The following is a 19,750-nucleotide window of genomic DNA, read 5'->3' as shown; positions in this document are numbered from 1 at the left end:
TACTCAGTGCAGGCAGCTCTGCTGATTTGTGCTCCCTGCTGCAGGCTGATAACAGACAGTTGGGATCGTGGCGAAATTCTCTCTTCAGACCCATTCTCATAGCGTTTATCAACATATAAACCTTTTTCTTACTCAATATCAAGCCACACTTATTGTTTTTATTTCGGCTGTGACTTTGTATGTGTTCAGGTTGAGTTTGGCTGTGTATCGCTAAACAAGGAAATCACACCTCCAAGGAGCTCAGCGCGATTCACAACGTACCGGCCAATCAGAGCACACTGGGCTCACAGGGAGGAGGAGCTGCAGCGAGCCGTTTAGTGGAGAAAGTAGGCTTGTTTGAGAAGCGTTGCGGCTCGCCTCGAAAGTAGACGAGAATAGCTCGCCTGAAGTCGGACAGCTCCGAGTCGGCTTCTTCTTCTTCTTCTTCTTCTTCATCTACTTCTTCGCCTTCTTCTTCTTCTCTCGGTTTTGGGCGGATTGCAAACCACTTTAAGGTGCATACCGCCACCTCCGGAGTCGGCTTGACTCGGTTTGCATTATAAAGAATGCACGCATGTGTTTAATCGTTAATGTCAGATATGTACTAAGTAAATACATTTGTTCCTGCTTAAGATTAGATTCAACTTTATTGTTATTCCACATATTACAGGTACTGAGAAAACGAAATGCAGTTTAGCTTCTAACCAGGAGTGCAACAAGCAGTAAAGTGAAAAGTAATGTACACAATTTATAGAATAAAATATAGAATGAATTGAATGATGAATAAACAGTGAGGGGTATTAATACACTAGATATACACAGCAGCCTGTGAGCAGTATGAACAGTGTGTATGAATATGCTAAGATATATAAAGTATGAAAACGGTAAGCAGTGCAAGTATAGTATAACATATATAGATATTCATTTCATGATGATAAACATTGTGGAACAATGATGAAAAATGTGAATGGAAGTGGCGACGTAAAACTGACACAAAACAACAACAAACCTTTGCCGAGTCAATGGAGAGCTTCATCAGCAGCACGGGGTAAAAACCACAAATGAGCGCTCAGCTCGAGATACCAGCGAGTCGTTTCCCATCAAGCATTTCGCCTCCGCAGCCCGTGGAGAGGAACTGCTGCGCCTCGCTCTCAAGGCTGCGGGCGTCTTTGTCCCGCGAGATTTCAACGTCTCATGTGAGCGAGCCTCCAGAGCAAGTCGGACAAAATGACTAACCATCATGCAACGCACGAGCAAGACGTTGATCGAAATTGCGCAGGTCTGCGCAGGTCTCGCTTGTCTCAAACAAGCCTAGTGAATACTGATGAATACACATACTTTACAGAGATGCTGTATGCGAAACCATTGTGAGTTTGGAAAATTGCACAGTATTTTTCTATTTTAGTATACCTCAACAATGGAATTATGATCAGTGGAAATGGCCATAAAACCTCCTTTAAGCTTAAATCACACTCTCGCAGACTTTTCCGGTGATTCTAAAGTAGATGACTATGTATGTGTGTCGATTAACAGGAAAAGATGTCTGTTTTTTTTGTTGCTATTACTGTCAGGAAATATACAACCTAACCCTGGTCCGTCCAGTAGTAGTAGTCAGATCGCTACTCCTGCTGATTTTAAAGCTAGGTCTGGGTTGTGTTTCATCCATTTGAATGTGCGCAGTCTGTTAGGTAAACTAGATTTTGTCCGCATTTGGGCAAGTTCGACTGACGTCATTGTTTTATCAGAAACATGGCTAAATAAATCTATTTTGACCTCTGACATTGCCTTAAATGGTTATAATGTGTATCGTTCCGAACGGCCTAATAAAGGTGGTGGCGTTGCCATTTATATTAAGAATAAGTTCAGTGTATCCACATTAGTTTCTAAATCTATCAGTAAGCAATTCCAATTTTTAGCCTTAAATATCGAAGTGGCAAAAGGGCAACAGGTCATGGTGGTGGGCTGTTACAGACCCCCCTCAGCTGTCAAGGAGTACTTGTCTTCGCTAGCAAATCTTTTATTGCAACTTGACTACAAGGAAATAGTGCTACTTGGAGATTTTAACTGGGACTGGTTAACTGCAGTATCAGAGGATTTTAAAAACCTTTGTATCTCTTTGAATGTTACTCAGATTGTTGACAGTCCTACTCGCCCTAACATTAAGTCCCCTAATAAATCCTCCCTAATTGATCTCATTCTAACTACCGGTAATGTTCCCTATAAATACTCATCTGTGGGAGTATTTGCGAATGATATGAGTGACCACTGTGCTGTAGCCACAATTAGGGGCACTAAGGTCCAAAAGGTTAAACCTCATATTATCATTAAGAGAGACATAAACATTTTTGTGGAGCAGAGTTTTGTTCATGATCTGTTTGGGTTTGATTGGGGAAAAATTGATCTGTGTGCTGATGTAGAAACTGCATGGTCTTATTTTTATCTTGGTTTTATGGAGATCATTGATAGACATGCACCCCTGCGTAAATTTAGAGTAAAGGGACGACACAATCCTTGGTTTTCTGCTGAACTGTCTTGTCTCCTGCATGAGAGAAACAAGGCCTGGGCAAAGGCAATCAGGCTCAGAGGTAGAATGGCCGTGTTTTAGGCAGCTAAGGAATGGCTTCACTTCACATGTCAAAAGTGTTAAGTCAAAGTACTATTTGTCCGTTACCACAGAAAACCTAAATAATCCTAGGACATTTTGGAAAGCCATAAAATCGATATCCACCGGTGAGATCCATAATGAGCTACCTCCGTGCCTTACCACAGCATCTGGCCCTATATCGGACAGAGCCACTATGCTAAATTGCTTTAATAAGCATTTTGTGTCCTGTGGCTCTCTGTTTGATTCTGTGACTAACTCTGCTTCTGTGAACACCTCAATCCGTGACTCTGAACAATGTGGTCTGGAAAACCCTTTCAGTTTTACTCCTTTTACTGTTAATGTTGTTCATGAAGCATTATCTAAGTTAGATCCTAAGAAACCGGCTGGCCCGGACAACGTAGAATCTTTATTTTCAAAGATAGCTGCAGATTTTATTGCTCCTCCTTTCACTACTCTTTTTAACCTCTCCCTCAGCACAAATACAATTCCAAAAGTATGGAAGTCAGCTTATGTCTTTACTAAAAGGAGGGGAGGAAACTATTTTAAATAACTATAGGCCAATCTTTAAATTGTCAGTTCTGGCGAAGATGCTCGAACGCCTAGTGAGTGAACAAGTAAAGGAGTTTTTATGTAAAAATGATATCCTGTCTAAACATCAGTCAGGCTTCAGAAAGCAACATAGCGCCATCACTGCCACAATGAAAGTGGTAAATGATATTACTAGTATGCTAGATAATAAGCAGAGTTGTGCAGCTCTATTTATTGACCTTTCCAAAGTGTTTGATACCGTTGATCATTGCATCTTAAACCAGAGGCTACTCATTATTGGCATATCCAGCCATGCAGTGGGGTGGTTTGTGAACTACCTCTCTGAAAGGTCCCAATGTGTTCACTTTGATGGGCTGTCTTCTGAGTGGTTAAACATTGCAAATGGTGTTCCTCAAGGTTCTGTTTTAGGTCCACTTTTATTCTCTATATGTATCAACAGTTTAGGTGAAAATGTCGATGAAGCTACTTTACATTTTTATGCGGATGATACCGTGATGTACTGTGCAGGTCCCTCCATTAAGGAGGCTGTTGTTAAATTACAGGTTGTTTTTAACATTACTCAGACTCAGCTCGCTGAGTTTAAGCTTCTTTTAAATGTTGATAAAACCAAGGTAATGCTATTTTCAAAAGCTAAAAAGACACCAGAGCCTGTTTTATATATTGTTACTATGCAAGGACAAGTACTCAAAGTGGTTGCCTGTTATAAATACCTTGGAATCTGGCTTGATGATTGTCTTACTTTTAAACTTCATGTCAATAACCTGCTTAAAAAGCTGAGGGTTGGGCTAGGTTTCTTTTTCAGAAACAAGTCCTGTTTCTCGCTTGAGGCCAGGAAAAAGCCAGTCACTGTGACCTTTTTACCTGTGCTGGACTATGGTGATTTGTTGTATATGAATGCACCTGCCCATTGCCTGAACAAGTTAGATGCCGCCTATCACAGTGCACTGAGATTTGTCACAAATTGTAAAGCACTTACACATCACTGTACACTGTATACCAACGCAGGTTTGCCATCACTTACTGTACGGAGGCTCAGTCATTGGCACACGCTTATTTATAAATCCATGTTGGGTAAACTCCCGTATTATATCTGCTCTCTGATAACACAGAGAGTTGCAAGCATCAATTGTCTGAGATCACATGATGTACTAGTGTTAGATGTGCTAAGAGCAAGGACTGTCTTAGGTAAGACAGCTTGTATGTGCGCAGCGCCACTTGCTTGGAACAATCTTCAGCAATAATTGAAACTGAGCAATCTCATTCCTCTGCATGTTTTTAAAGCTAGGCTAGATGAAATGCTTATTGATACTATAGGCACTTGTAAATGTCTATAACTATGTAAATGTATCCTGTAAATATAATGTATGATGTCCTTTATTGTTTTATGTTTCATGTGGAACCTATATGCTGCAGGTCTCCCTTGAAAAAGAGATCTATGATCTCAATGGGACCAATCTGGTTAAATAAAGGTTTGAAATGAAATGAAAATTACACATAGCGCTCTCCAAGAAGAGGAAAGTGGACTGTGAGAACAGAGCTTTTAACCCTGAGTGGACGGACTCATTCATGTTCACCCTGCCCACTGGGAGCACAGAGCTAGTGTGTCTCATTTGTTCAGAGACCGTGGTGCTCATTAAAAGTGCCAAAATGCCACTATGAGAACCAAACATTCCCTCTCAAGTCAGAACTGAGGTCACAAAAAATAAGCAGTCTCAGAGCCCAACATGATGAGTCGACCAGGATCAAAATTAAAACTAAATATCTTTCCAGGTCAGGCTAACCAAGGCTAACCAATGAGCAACTGCATGTGTGTATGAGAATGGCCCTGACACAATTTCAGCCCAGATTTACAAACTCCTGGCAGGACAAGCTCGAGCTCAATTCTCGCACTGAATTTTAAAAAAAAGTGAGTGAGGGACTGCAATATAAGAGGGAAAGAAAGAGAAACTTTAAAACTGTTCAATTGGTATGATGTGTAAAGACTGATATTGTTCTATAATCATCTGAAACTGTTAAGGCAAGATGTGAAACGGTTAACAAAGAAAAAGGTAAACTCAAGCTGCTGCTACACTTTATTTTATTTATCTAAAATCAAGCACTTTTAAGATGCACATATTTTCAAAAGCTATTTTATTTATTTTCTTCTATTTCATTTTTAAATGCAGCCCGAGAGGAACATTACACATATCCACAGTATTTTACTGTATAGGTCAATGTTAATTGACAATAAATATTGCTGTTTTTTAATTGTACTTTATTCTATTGCCAGTCAGTTGTTGATTACATGCAGACGTTGATAAAGCTACAGGCTACTTCAATATATATCACAGTAATTCATAAAGCAAGTTAGACATTTTATGTTCCGGACCTTTGCATGGGGAGATTTTCTCTAACTGGACCTCTTTAAATTTTTGTTGAATACCCCTGGTGTACAGTGTCAATGCTCAAACTTTCAGAAACAAAAACACATTTCTGAAATGTGGAACTGTTCCTCTAACCAGGTTATCATTGACTCATAATTTGCTTTTGCCAGTGGTTCCCAATCTCGAGGACCCTCATAGGTTTAGAAACAAGATAAACCAAAGATGCCACATGATGATTTACAAAACCAAAACTTTTCCTAACTTTTCACTTTGACTTATCATTTGTGGGACTACTGATCAATAATATATGTAATCGGGTAGAACACTCAATTTTAGGATTATTCATTTCAAGAGGGAGATGGAAAGCACCATAGTTATAGATATTCAATTTCACTGCTACGCCGATGACATCCAACTTTATATCTCAACAAAAACCATCACCCCCACAACACACTCCACTCTCACCAACTGTCTCTCAGAAATAAAAGCATGGATGCAAACAAACTATCTCCAACTGAACAGTGCCAAATCAGACATCATCATCATCGGCCCCCCATCCCGTATCAAAGACATCCAGAATTTCAACTTCACCATTGACAGCCACACTCTTATCTCCCCCCCCTCACATCCGCAACCTCGGAGTCATTTTCGACAGTCAGCTCAAATTCAACCACCACATAAATCACATCACCAGGACCGCCTTTTTCCACCTCAAAAACACTGCCCGTCTCCGCCCATCACTCTCCTCCTCTGCTGCTGAAACCCTGATTCATGCATTCATCACTTCACGACTCGACTACTGCAATAGCATCCTCTATGGCATACCATCCAACCTCCTCAATAAACTCCAACATATCCAGAACTCTGCTGCCCGCCTCCTCACCCACACCCGCTCCCGAGACCACATCACTCCCATCCTCCAGAACCTCCACTGGCTCCCCGTCCGTGAAAAGAATCCACTTCAAAGTCCTCCTCATAACTTACAAAGCCCTCAACAACCAGGCCCCCCCCTACCTCACAGACCTGCTGCACCACCACACCCCTTCCCGCTGCCTCCGCTCATCAGAAGCCAACCTCCTATCCATCCCCACCCGCACCAATCACCGGACCTGGGGGGACAGAGCCTTCTCCGTCGCTGCCCCCTCCCCCTGGAACTCACTCCCACAACCCATCAGAGACTGCACCGACCTCACCACCTTCAAAAAACTCACAAAAACTCACCTCTTCAATCTGGCTTTTAATGTGTGATTGTTTTTGTATTATTTGACTTTAACTATATATGTATTTGTTGTTCCTTTCTTCTCTTTTCTTTTTTTTTTCACTATTATCTGTAAAGCGTCTTTGAGCACCTGTAAAAGCGCTAACAAATTAAATCTATTATTATTATTATTTATTATATAGAGATGTCAGAAACAGAGACAGGCTAAAATACACAGCAAGCTGTTCAGTCCTTGAGTATAGCACTAGAAAATACATTTTTGTTAATGTGGCTGACACCTAGAAAGCCTCTTAGGCTGTAGCAGCTTTGACACAGAGGTCATCAACGTGCTAGGCAAAGGGCTTAATATTTTTGTAATTGTTTCCATTATTTATTACAGGGTAGATCTTTTACTTTTGATCACATTATTGGGAAAATGCACTTCCTGTGTTGCAGCAGAAAGTAACCTTTTTACTTTAATTCTAATACAGTTTTATACAAAGACACCAGGTGTCCACAAAGTATTCGTAAAATAAATTTCAAATAGTTGATGATGATTTATGATGATTTATCATATTTTATTTATTTCTGCTTGTACACAAAACAAAAGTAATTTTCATTCATATTAATGATAAGTGACGAGATAACAAAGATAATCTTATTAAGATTTGTGTACCCGAACATCATTAGTATAGATCTCTGACTGCAAGTTGATAGGCGGTTTTTCTAGGAATAGGGTTAGTTAAATGCAGAGGTGGGGGGACTCGAGTCACATGACTTGACTCGAGTCGGACTCGAGTCGCATATTTTTGGACTTGAGTCTTGCTTGACTAAAATGTAATAAAAGACTTGACTTTGACTTGGTATTCATGACTTGAGACTTGACTTGACTTGAGACAGATGACTCGAAAGGACTTTACTTTTTAAAATTAAATATTTGCATTTGTTTTTGTATTGTACCTAAAGGGCAATGAAAAAAAAAAAAGATACTTTATCTCGTTCGCACGAGAAAGTTACCGGAGCGCCGTGTAGGAAGTGGAGCACACAAGAGACAACCATTTCATTGCAGACTGTAATGCTTATGTTGGGAAATGGCAGTGCATACATTATTTTAGATATATTTGGAACTCGGACTCTCATTCACTTCATGAAATCGCAACAGCACCAGGAGGCAGTGGGACGTGTAACTCCGCCTCTGAGAAGTGCAGCACCAGCGCGCAAAGAGCTGTGCCTTTTACGCAATGCCTTCACTGTGTTTATTTTCATTAGAACAGCTGAAGAGCGACCGCAGGCTGCTTCGTTTTAACCACACACACTCAAACTGCCCGATGAATCCCCCTATTACTCGTTTTATGAAGGAGATGTCCGGTCACCAAGGCGCATGATGTGTTTGTGCTCAGCTCTGGTGTGTGTGTGTGTGTGTGTGTGTGTGTGTGTGTGTGTGTGTGTGTGGGGGTGTGTGTGTGGGGGTGTGTGTGTGTGTGTGTGTGTGTGTGTGTGTGTGTGTGTGTGTGTGTGTGTGTGTGTGTGTGTGTGTGTGTGTGTGTGTGTGTGTGTGTGTGTGTGTGTGTGTGTGTGTGTGTGTGTGTGTGTGTGTGTGTGTGTGTGTGTGTGTGTGTGTGTGTGTGTGTGTGTGTGTGTGTGTGTGTGTGTGTGTGTGTGTGTGTGTGTGAGAGATGTGCATACAGAAAGACACGTTGGGATAAAATTACAGAAACTTAGCCAAGAACCCCGTCAGCTGTGTGTAATAGTCCAAAACGCCTCAGGAGACTCTCAAGTGTTCCGTCATCTGCCGGCTGTACTGATAGTGACACATCCTGTCGTGTGATGCAGCCGGAGGAAACAGCTGTTTGTTGGGCTCTGGAGCACTGAGATAAAAACCTGGCTTCGCTTTGATTGGAGTCATGTTTGCCCCATAGATGTTTGGCTGGATGAGTGTTTGTATGGCGAGGTTTGTTTATTGTGATGTGTCTGTTTACTGCTGTATTTGTGACAGAGCTGAAGTTACGTACTGTAACTCCAGTTTCTATGAGTATAGGCGTAACCCTCTAAGGCTATCGCTATTGGGTAATCCCCTGCACACCCGCGCAGCACTGAAACACTTGTAGTCCACGCCCACCTGCGAGGTGGGCCCCACCCTCGGGCTCACTTCCGGTATAAATAGGAAGGAGGCCCAACAATCTGCTCCCACACAGCTCCCACTTCAGCTATTCGTGGAGCCAGTGGGGCCCAGAACTTAGAGAGCTACGCCTACAGTATACTCATAGAAGCTGGAGTTACAGTACGTAACTTCAGTTTTATTTCGTATAGGCTTCGCCCTCTGAGGCTATCACTATTGGGTTAAGGGCGAAGCATGATGTAGTCTGCGCCCCACTGGGTCCGCCCGGTACTAGAATCACAGACACACCTGCTCAGATAATAACTCATGCCTATTGCGTCATGCCTATTGCACAATGCGAATGGCGCCATGCGAATGGCGCATCACAGTCCCTGGAATATAGCATAACATGAATATTTTCCATGAGGGGACGAAGGCTGGGAGCAATACAACCCTGCCGCTGTGAAAAAGTAGAGACGAAGGTCACACTTTGCCCAGCAACAAAAAAAGGGGGAACAAGGGCAGCTCTCTGCGTGCAGACAGGCAGGAGAGCGCACAGCTGGATCCCTGACATCACTCACTCTGACAAGACACTCCATACATAATGTGTCAGAGGAAAAAAGGAAACATCCCTCTCACAAGAGGGAAAAAGGGCCGCTCTCCGCGTACCGAGAGGCAGGAGAGAGGCGCACAGCTGGGTCCCTGACGTCACTCACTCTGCCACGGAATTTCCCACGGTCTGTCTGACAGCGTACGCTGTAGGCATGGAAACCAGGACGCTCCCGTGCACTCCAGGGCTATCAGGACCGCTGATAGCCGCTTCTCCCGCACTCGGTCCAGGAACCAAGGGGTCAGCGGCAGAGTTCCCGTTAGAATATTTTTTCGCCGGTCAACATGTCCGTTAAAGTTTAAATCTTCCGGACTAAATGAGAAAAGTGCCGGTCAAAGGTCTTCTTTGTTATTTATTGTGCTTTAAAACAAATTGATATGATTCGATATTAAACAAACTAATTATAGTAGATGAACTATTCAAAAGTGTACAGTAACTTACAATAACACGGGAATAATAAACGGAGTGCTCTCTCCCTCTCCTGACAGCCCGTCAGTATCATGCAGCTCGCGGACCAGTAATGAGTGACCCGAGAGTAAAACTAAACATATCTATAGCTAGTTACGGTAGTTTGAGAGGTAATTAAAATAGCTACATGTGATATTCTAACCTGAAGTGTGTGTTTTGTTCCGCTCACCGCTGCATGTGATCATGCAGAGCTGCGTGTCGATCGTCAGCAGCAGCTGATCTCTCTCTCCCGTCAGATTAGACTTCACTCGCGTTTATGTCCATATCGATCAGATCTAGCTAGTTCTAGCTAATGATAGGACTACCTGCTTATTAAAAGATACCTAAACATTAAGCGTCGCTATGCAACCGGGTGAGGCCGCAAAGTATAGCACAGCATTATGCATTTGTTTAGATGCCCACCGGAACCCCAAGGCATTACCAACAGATCAACGCACAATCAACCAATACAGGACAGCTCTTTCTCCATATTAAGTGTTAGACATTAGAATTGACTATTCTTGTCTGTCACATACTCTTTTTTCTGTCACATAAGTGGCGCAACTTGCGCAACTGATGTGGTATTGCGCTAAACGGAAATTATTTTGAACGGAGAGATTTAGATTTGCCAGTCTTCAGCATATTTTACCGGTCGCAGTCCGGTAATTACCGGCTAACGGGAACTCTGGTCAGCGGAACTGGTGGGAAAAACGTATAACAGCACCCTGGGCCACGGCCGATGTGCGAACGTGTCTACCCCCAGAGGGGGGTCATCCTGCGCTCTGCGAGCCCCCCTGTTCAATTGGCCGGGAATATACATTGCTCTGATGGAGAGCAACGTGTGTGCGCGCCCAGAACAGCAGCCGCCTGGCTGCGTTCAGAAGCTGTGCAGATCGTACTCCTCCCTGGCAATTGAGGTAGGCTGACAATGAGCACACCTGCTGGGCGAGAGCTGCGTGCGCGTGCTCCGACCCCAGGCAGGATTCGTCTGGCATGAGGAGTAAACTCTAACACAACCCTGTGTACTCATGTTTAAGGATCTTTTTCGAGGTGGCTCTTAAAAGAGCATTTATTCTTTAGTGTCTCTATAGTGCTTCAGAACCGGGGTGCTGAAGAAAAGAGGGAGCAGATTGTCGGGCCTCCTTCCTATTTATACTGGAAGTGAGCCCGAGGGTGGGGCCCAACTCGCAGGTGGGCGTGGACTCCAAGTGTTTCAGTGCTGCACCGGTGCGCAGGGGATTACCCAATAGCGATAGCCTTAGAGGGCAAAGCCTATACAAAATAGAACCATTGGGACACGGAGGAACCTCATAATCAACACTGGAAAGAAAAAGATTAATAAAAAGAGTAAAATTGTTGGATTAACTTTGGTGTGATAACAAGCTGTAACTAATGAGCCACACAGTTAGAAATAGTTGTGTTGAGCCCCAGAGACTGTTATTCCAACCTAGCAACCAATATATTTTTCTGTGATATTGTCTTAATAATATAGTCATTTGGAATTACTGGTAAACTAAATTATTTTATTCTGTCACTCAGATCAACAAATACAAAAAGGGGGGATCACGTGGACGAGACCAAGATGGCAGCTTAGCTGGGAGGCTCCCGACAACCACACATCATTTAATACAAAAATCCCTACCTACACGACAAAATATTTTAACACAATATCAGCTTTGATATGTCAAACCCTCCTGCGACCAAGGCTTGCGATATTTTGACTCGAGGACGAAGTCGGTTGATTAAAACAGCCCCGCCAAGTCCACTGAGCAACTCAGTAGATAGCAACTTGGCTAACATAGCGAACGTTTTGAGCGAGTTGAAATCCCTACGGGCGGACTTCGGAACAAAGTTGGACAACATCAACACACGTCTGACTGTCGTGGCAACCTCAATGGCTGCATTGGAGAGTAAAGTAACAGAATTAAAACGGGATGTTTCTTCCAATTCCACCCGTATTAACGAGGCCGAAGGCCGCATACACCACGCAGAGAAGACGCTGGAAAAAACGGAGGCCGCCCTTGACTCCGTTAACAAACGTATCGCTTACCTTGAGTCAAAGACAGACGACCTGGAGAACCGGGGCAGAAGAAAGAATCTACGGAGGAGCCGAGGGCCAACAAACGCCCCTCAACTTTGTTAACGACATGCTGACACGATGGCTGGAGCTGACACCTGACAGGGCTCTCACTCTGGAGCGGGTTCATCGCACGCTAGCGCCGGGAAACCCAACACAGAGCGGTCATCGTCCGCTTCTTAAAGTTTCGGGAGAAAGAGTTTGTCTACCGTGAATCAACACGTCGAGTCATCACACATGACGGGGGCAAAATATAATTCGCGCAGGATTTATCTGCAGGAACGGTCCGGATCCGACTGGGATTTAACACTGTTACAAAGTTGTTTGTTGACATCAACGCCTTCCATGGATTCCAACACAACCCCTGCAAACTCAGAGTGCTACACAACGGCAAAATTAATCTATTCACAACACCACAAGAGGCCGAAAAGTTCTACAAAAGCATCAAACAATAGCCTCTGGTGTGTGTTGTGTGGGAATCACACGGCCACAATGAGCTTGAGATTGCATCGGAAGATATCAGGCATTGTGAATTGAGTTAAAGTTGCAAACATTTACATTGTCTTTATATGCTAGTGCAGTGGTTCTCAACTGGTGGGTCGCGACCCAAAAGTACTTTTCCCACAAAGGTTCCTGAGAACTACAATTTAGTTGCGTTCACACCAAAAAGTCCCAGGAACCAAATTAGTTCTAGTTTACCCCCTTTTCAGTCCCTGCTAGAGAGCAGGGACTTTCGTGGGAGAAAAAGGTTCCTGTGTCTGATTGGCTGGGCGGAATGCAAACCACGCCCCGTCAAACTCCCAAAAACGTTTGTGAAGCCGCCATTTTATTATCCTCGCATTGCATTATTAGCATTAGCATTAGCCCAGCGCAGAAACGCAGAGAGACTAACTTATGACAACACAAAATAAAACATGGGATCGGTGGAGATGAGGAGGTGTCGGCGTTCTGGTCGTTTACTCGGAAGGCTTCAGCTGCTGGGAGTCCCAGCAGCTTCTACTGAAGCCAGTCCCTAACTCCGGGGACTTCCGGCTGGGGATTTTGGACGGCAGTATACGTTGTGAAGTTGTTTGCGGCCTGCCAGTAAACCCAAAGCAGAAGAAGAAGAAGTGACGTCAGCGGCTTCATTTGCCTAATCCACCCCCAGGAACTAATTTCCGGTGTGAACGCGATCTGTACTTTGTTCACTAAAGAGTTCTCAGGAACCTTTGTGGGAAAAGTACTTGGTGTGAACGCGCCTAATGGGGGCTATCTACCCTTACCTACATCTCCTCTTTGCTCTTCTCTCTGAGTGGAGCAGCATGCTGTCAGAACAAAGTGAAAAACAAACAATGGCATAAAATATTGTTAATATGTTTTTCTCAGAGTGTACCAGGATGGGTAGTTTATATGTTAGTATTTCAAAAAATCTCCTGGGGGAGAATCCCCCCAGACCCCCATGCTGGGGTTGGGTTTTCAGCATGTGGGCCTTACAGTATATGTTATGCAGTTCAGCTTTGATTCCATGATCTCATTAAACCTTTTTTAAAAGCATACTTTAGTTCTGTGAAGGGATATAAGGGATATATGCACTGTACTTCACTTTAATTAATAACGTATGCTGAAAAGAGTATATTTTACTGCACAATTTTTTGTTGAATAGATTTGAGTGGTTAAAAAATGTCGGGTCGCGATCTATTGACTAAGGAAAAAGTGGGTCCCGAGGCCTGACCAGTTGAGAACCACTGTGCTAGTGTATATGGAGGTTTCTTTTATTCCTCTCTCTCTCCTTCTTAAGAGAAAGCCCTTTGAAATATGATTCCGTTCGAGAGTAGACCTCTATAATAAGGATGGCATTGTGTTCATATCTCTTTTGTATGTTTCATTAGACCAGCAGATATTGTTTTAATATTTTTAGATGGTATTGTGTTACGTCCTGAAGGGATATATTACTTCACAAGGGTTTAAATGTGTGGTTGTTGGGCACCGATTTTTTGTTTTGTTTTGTAAGCTTGGGTCGAGTTACACTGACTGGTTGCTCCTCGCATATTGTGGATCAACGTCCCTCACTGTTTCTACACAAGGGGTGGGGTATGCATTTCAGTTGGGGGAATGCTAGGGTTGAGGGTGTGCCTGTTCTGGTGTGTGTGTGTGTGTGTGTGTGTGTGTGTGTGTGTGTGTGTGTGTGTGTGTGTGTGTGTGTGTGTGTGTGTGTGTGTGTGTGTGTGTGTGTGTGTGTGTGTGTGTGTGTGTGTGTGTGTGTGTGTGTGTGTGTGTGTGTGTGTGTGTGTGTGTGTGTGTGTGTGTGTGTGTGTGTGTGTGTGTGTGTGTGTGTGTGTGTGTGTGTGTCGTTTGGGGGGAGGAGGGGGTTCACTTGCATCATATTAATCATTTTGTGTTTCATTTATAATGCTGAGATGAATGTCTATGGAGAGAGCAAGTCAGGGCGGTAGTTTGGATTTTAAAGTTACAAGCTGGAACGTTCGGGGAATGAGAAAATTGGCTAAATTGAAGCAAGTTTTAAACAGGGTAAAATATCTTAAATCTAAAATAGTCTTTCTACAGGAGACACATTTACTCGCTGCAGATATTCACTATCTGAGCAAAAGGTGGCCAGGCCAAGTATGTTATGCTTCCTATAGTACTTATGCACAAGGTGTGGCTATCCTTGTACACAAATCGATACAATTTCAACTTATAAAAACTATCCAAGACCCACATGGAAGGTATATTATTGTCCAAGGCAATATTTTGTCACAAAAAAATAATTGTATAAGTGTCTATGGCCCGAATGTGGATAACCCCTCATTTTTTGAAAGATTTGTTCTAACTCTGTCGGCTTTGGAGGGACTTTATATTATAGGAGGAGACTTTAATTGTGCTCTTGATCCACTCCTTGATAGATCTACACAGGTTGATATGACTCATGTGCAGACAAGGAAAACATTGATTAGATATATAAAGGATTTAAGGTTAAGTGAAGTTTGGAGGAACTTGAACCCGGATAAGAGGGAATTTTCTTGCTATTCAAGCTCATATAAAACTCATTCACGCATTGATTATTTTTTATTATTTCGGTGGAACTTCTGTCCAAGGTCAAAAGTTGTGGTTACAGTAGTATTGTAATAAGTGACCACGCAACAGTGTTTATGGAGATCAATGTAGGCAGGTTTGAACGTCACGCAAGATGGAGGTTACAAGTTTATCTATTTCAAGACCCAGACTTTTTTTTTTTTAAAACAGGGAAGCTCAGAGCAATTTTCTTGATAGGCTACAGTTTCATACTCTGTCAGATGATGAAAAAGCAAAACTAGATAGTCAATTGACAATAGCCGACCTTTGTGAAGCTATAGGGAATATCAACAGCGGTAAAGCACCCGGACCAGACGGGTTTCCCATAGAGTTTTATAAAACATTTAAAAAACAACTTGTAAAGCCGCTTCTCGATATGTATGAAGAATCTTTTGTCAAAGGAACACTCCCAGATTCATTGAGATTAGCTATGATAACTTTAACATTAAAACCAAAACAAGCCACCAACAGAATGCTCATCTTACAGACCAATTAGCTTAATGGGATGTGATACAAAAATACTTTGCAAAGCTCTTTCTGGACGATTGGATAAATATCTCCCTCAATTAATGGTTGATGATCAACAAGGTTTTATGCAAAAAACGACAGGGATTCCACAACATCATAAGAGTTTTAAATATACTACATGACAAACACAACACGAAGGACATAGCAATGCTTTCAGTGGATGCATGTCAAGCATTTGATAGGATTGAATGGATTTATCTTTTTGAAGTACTTCCAAGATTCGGGTTTGGTGAAACCCTTCTGAAATGGATTCAACTGCTATACACAAACTCAACCGTTGAGATCCTAACTAACAAAACTATCTCGGCACCCTTTAATTTAGAGAGATCAACCCGACAGGGTTGCCCTCTGTCTCCACTGCTATTTACATTAGCAATCAAACCTTTAGCTATGGCCGTTAGAGCACATACAGAATTATCAGGCATTACTCTTGGGGGGATAGAACATCGCATTTATTTATACGCAGATGATATTATATTTTTCTTGACAAGTATAAAACATAGTATTCCCAATTTAATGAGCGTAATAAAGGAATTTGGTGCATTTTATGGATACAAAATTAATAACTCTAAATCAGTGTTGATGTTTCTGAATGACAAAGAAGACACAGTCCCATAGTAGATACTCCATTTATGACAACCACTGACGGTTTCAGATATTTGGGTGTTAAAATCAATCCGGAACTCAGAGACATAGTTTCAGCTAGTTATGATCCCCTGGTAGATGGAGTGACTGAAAAACTAAACCGCTGGTCCAACTTGCCTATATCTATGATCGGACGAATAAATATCATAAAAATGACCATCCTACCTCAATGTTTATATTATTTTCAAACGCTTCCATTGCCACTACCAAATATGTTCTACGAAAAGCTTAACAAATTGTTTAGTCAATTCATCTGGAACAGCAGAAATGCCCGACTCCGTCTTAAACTATTATACCTACCTTGAAGGGAGGGTCTTCAATTCCCTCATCTTAAATGGTATTATATGGCTGCCCAACTAAACTCAGCTTCTTATTATTTTTGTACAACAACACCCCCGACTTGGGTAAACATAGAGCAGACATCAACTCCATATCCAGATCTGACATTACAAATGTATCTTTAATCTTCAGATATTAAGACATTGAAGAAATTAACAAAAAACCCTTTTCTTAAGAATACGATCTCAGTTTGGTATGCTGCACACAAACCTGTAGGCGACACACCTACGCTGTCTCAATTTACTCCTGTTTGGGGCAATGAGCAGTGTACACCTGGGAAAAGAGATGGAGGATTTAAATCATGGAATACAAAAGGCATTCAGAAAATTATGGATCTAAATACAGACAGAGTTTTGCTTTCTTTTGATCAGCTAGGATGGAGATATCAAATCCCTAAAAAGCACTTTTTAAAATATTTACAGTTAATCAACATGTCATCAAAACATAAACAGATAATGTCTGTACTACCCTTATTGAAGCTTGAGGAAATAACACTTGCAAATTTGGAAGGAAAGGGCCTAGTATCTAAATTCTACAACACGATGGTTGCATTTGATACTGAATCAGCATTAGATAAATTAAGGGAAAACGGATATAGATGAGGATATTGATGAAGAAGATTGGAATGCTGCTTGCCTAAAAGCACAAAGTCAGACAATAAATACTAGGTTCAAATTACTTGGTAAATGGTTAATGAGAATGTACATAACTCCTGTCAAACTTCATCATATGTCTGCCAATATTCCAGATGTCTGCTCTAAGTGTTTGGATGAGAAAGGAAATTTATTTCATTGTCTTTCGCTTTATGTTGGAAATGTGCGGATGCCCCCATCACTGAGGATTTGGTTGAAGGAACTTTCTGGAAGTGTTGGTCTAGAAAGACTGACCTACATCGCTAAGGGCAAGCGGAAGGACTTTGTTCAGCTCTGGGAGCCATACATGCACATTATGAGGGACGGGAATGTGGGCTGCCTCTGAAAAGAAACTGTGAAATTATTTCTGTTTTATTTATTTTATTTGTAGGCCTATGCTTTTAATACTGGTGCAATGTGAGGGTGTGTGTATGCGTGTATGTGTGTTTGTGTAACATTGTTTTAAAATATTTTCTTTTGTATTTTTAAAAAAATACAAAAAGGAGTCTTATGTCTTCTAACCTACTCTTCAGTCTGCCAGGGTAGAACTGGTAACTTTTTTTATTTACATGTTCCAGAATTTTGACATTTAGTTTTTAATATGAGAGTTGAATAATATAATTGTTCATGAACCATTAGCCAGGATTGTGTTTGTTCTTGATTGGTTGGGTTGACTGCAGGCTATGAATATTCAGAACATAAGGAAAGGAGCAAAACTCAGAAACCATAGAATTGACATAAAATATGCATCAGACATTAATACCTGAAAAGAATGGCTGCATTCCTTTCTGTGTTATAAATACATATCAACTTTATTTATGTTGCTTGTTTTAAACATATTGACAAAATTATTTTTTATTATTTTCGGTAAAACAGATCACATTTTAAACACAAAGAGAATCGATTAAAAAAAATGGTGTCTAAGCTTAGGTTTTGATCAAAAATGACACCCAAGATTTCTGCAATGCTGAGCTTTGAGCTATACTGTAGGTCTGCCTTACTTTATGGATGTGACGCTGCTGCCCTCTACTGGATATACAATATGTTGTCATTGTAAATACAGGAACACTGATCATTTTTGTAAACACAGATTCTTGGTGTTTACTAATACTAACTTACATTATTTTACTTATAGCAAGAAAACGTATAATTATCAGTCTGCCTGTATCTGCACTAAATTAATTTCCATTTGCCAATTGAATCATGGTATTTCATGCACTAATACAGTATGTGTCCTTTACACAATGAATTATTTAGTCTGCATAGAAGGATGGAGAACATGGAGAGAGGATAAATGCCTCCAATAGCTCACCTTGGTAATCATCACAATGAGGGGATGGATAAAGAAGAGAATATGTCATTACTTAAGAGAAAGAGAATGAATTAGCTAATCAAAAAGAGTTCACTAACTTTCTATCCCTTTTGTTCACTCATTTTTCTTTTATTGTCAGGCACATATTGGAACGCTTCTAGAAAATTGAATATTTTCTCTTTGACAAGCCAAGGTGACTTGGTGTCCCCAGCCGAGCGAATCCAACAGGAAAGAGCTCTCGCTTTTTAAGCTGCTGCTGGTAAGGTCAGCAAGCAGCACCAGAACCAGCCATAAAGGAAATATTTGTGTATCATTTGCAAATGCAGCATAATGCCGTGCTGCTCTGTTTATCACCAGACAGTGTGGTCCAATCATTCCCCACTGAGCTCTACCAGCAGGGTGCAGTTGGAAACACCAGGCGGGAAGGGGGACCAAAGGACCAAATGCTACCATTAATCCATCTTCTTCTCATGTCAGATAGAGAAGTGTGGTGTTCTAATTAGTTTAGCAGTGTCCTGCAGTGAAATTATACTCCATGCACAATTACTTCAGCAGAATTGTATGAGAGAACAAAATGTAGATATACATATGCACTGAAGTTGTTTGTCAGATGATGCTGTGTATTAAGTAATTCCACCAAGCGTGCATAGTTAATGAAAATGCTAATTCGTTGTTGATGTCGGTTAATTCCCTGAAGCTAGCACCCACTTCCGCTGATAAACAACATTAATGGAATTTTAATTGCAAAAGTTGCAATAAGTATAGCTAGTGGCAAGCTGCGACAATAAGTAAAGCTTTTTTTAGGTCATCGCCACAGACTTAATAATGAATTAGAATTGTCACGACTATGCTTAATGTTGTCAAAAAGTTCCCTCAGTGAGCTTTAATTAGCATAATTACTCAATAAATGGTGCGTGTGTGCGTGCATGCGTGCGTGTGTAATAATAGAGATGAAGGACATAGACTGCTTTTATCCATATTAATTCCACTCTGTCTTCTGAACAAGAGAATGCGTGATGCAAGATGATTTTAAATACACACCTGCACATAAAGGGTCTCAAAGGAACCCTCTAAATTGCAAGTTGAGAAAGAAGGCGACGTGAGTTTTTTGCTTTAAAAAAAAAAGACGAAGTTGTACCAGCAGAAAATTTGTTTCATTTGTAGGAAATCTTGCTGTGATCTATTTTGGACGATAGGCTGCACTAAGATTAAAAGTTGTTGTGATTTATGACCTCAATATTTGATACTGGTAGGTTTAAGAGAGAGATAGAGAGGGAAAAAATATAGCAAGTCAGGGAAGAGTTAGTAAACTGTAAT

The 19,750-nt window shown here is 41.5% G+C and overlaps 1 protein-coding gene across 2 annotated transcripts in view; it reads left to right on the top strand.

Annotated features, from left to right (window-relative positions):
• The window catches only part of LOC307026621 (A-type potassium channel modulatory protein DPP6-like), a 352,894-nt gene that overhangs the window by 312,180 nt on the left and 20,964 nt on the right, over positions 1-19,750 (top strand). The window lies entirely within an intron of this gene.

The sequence above is a fragment of the Notothenia rossii genome, assembly GCF_949606895.1.
Source record: "Notothenia rossii genome assembly, chromosome: 12".
NCBI lineage: Eukaryota > Metazoa > Chordata > Actinopteri > Perciformes > Nototheniidae > Notothenia > Notothenia rossii.
The sequence above is the reverse complement of the archived record's forward strand: the minus strand, read 5'-3'. Positions and strand labels throughout refer to the sequence as shown.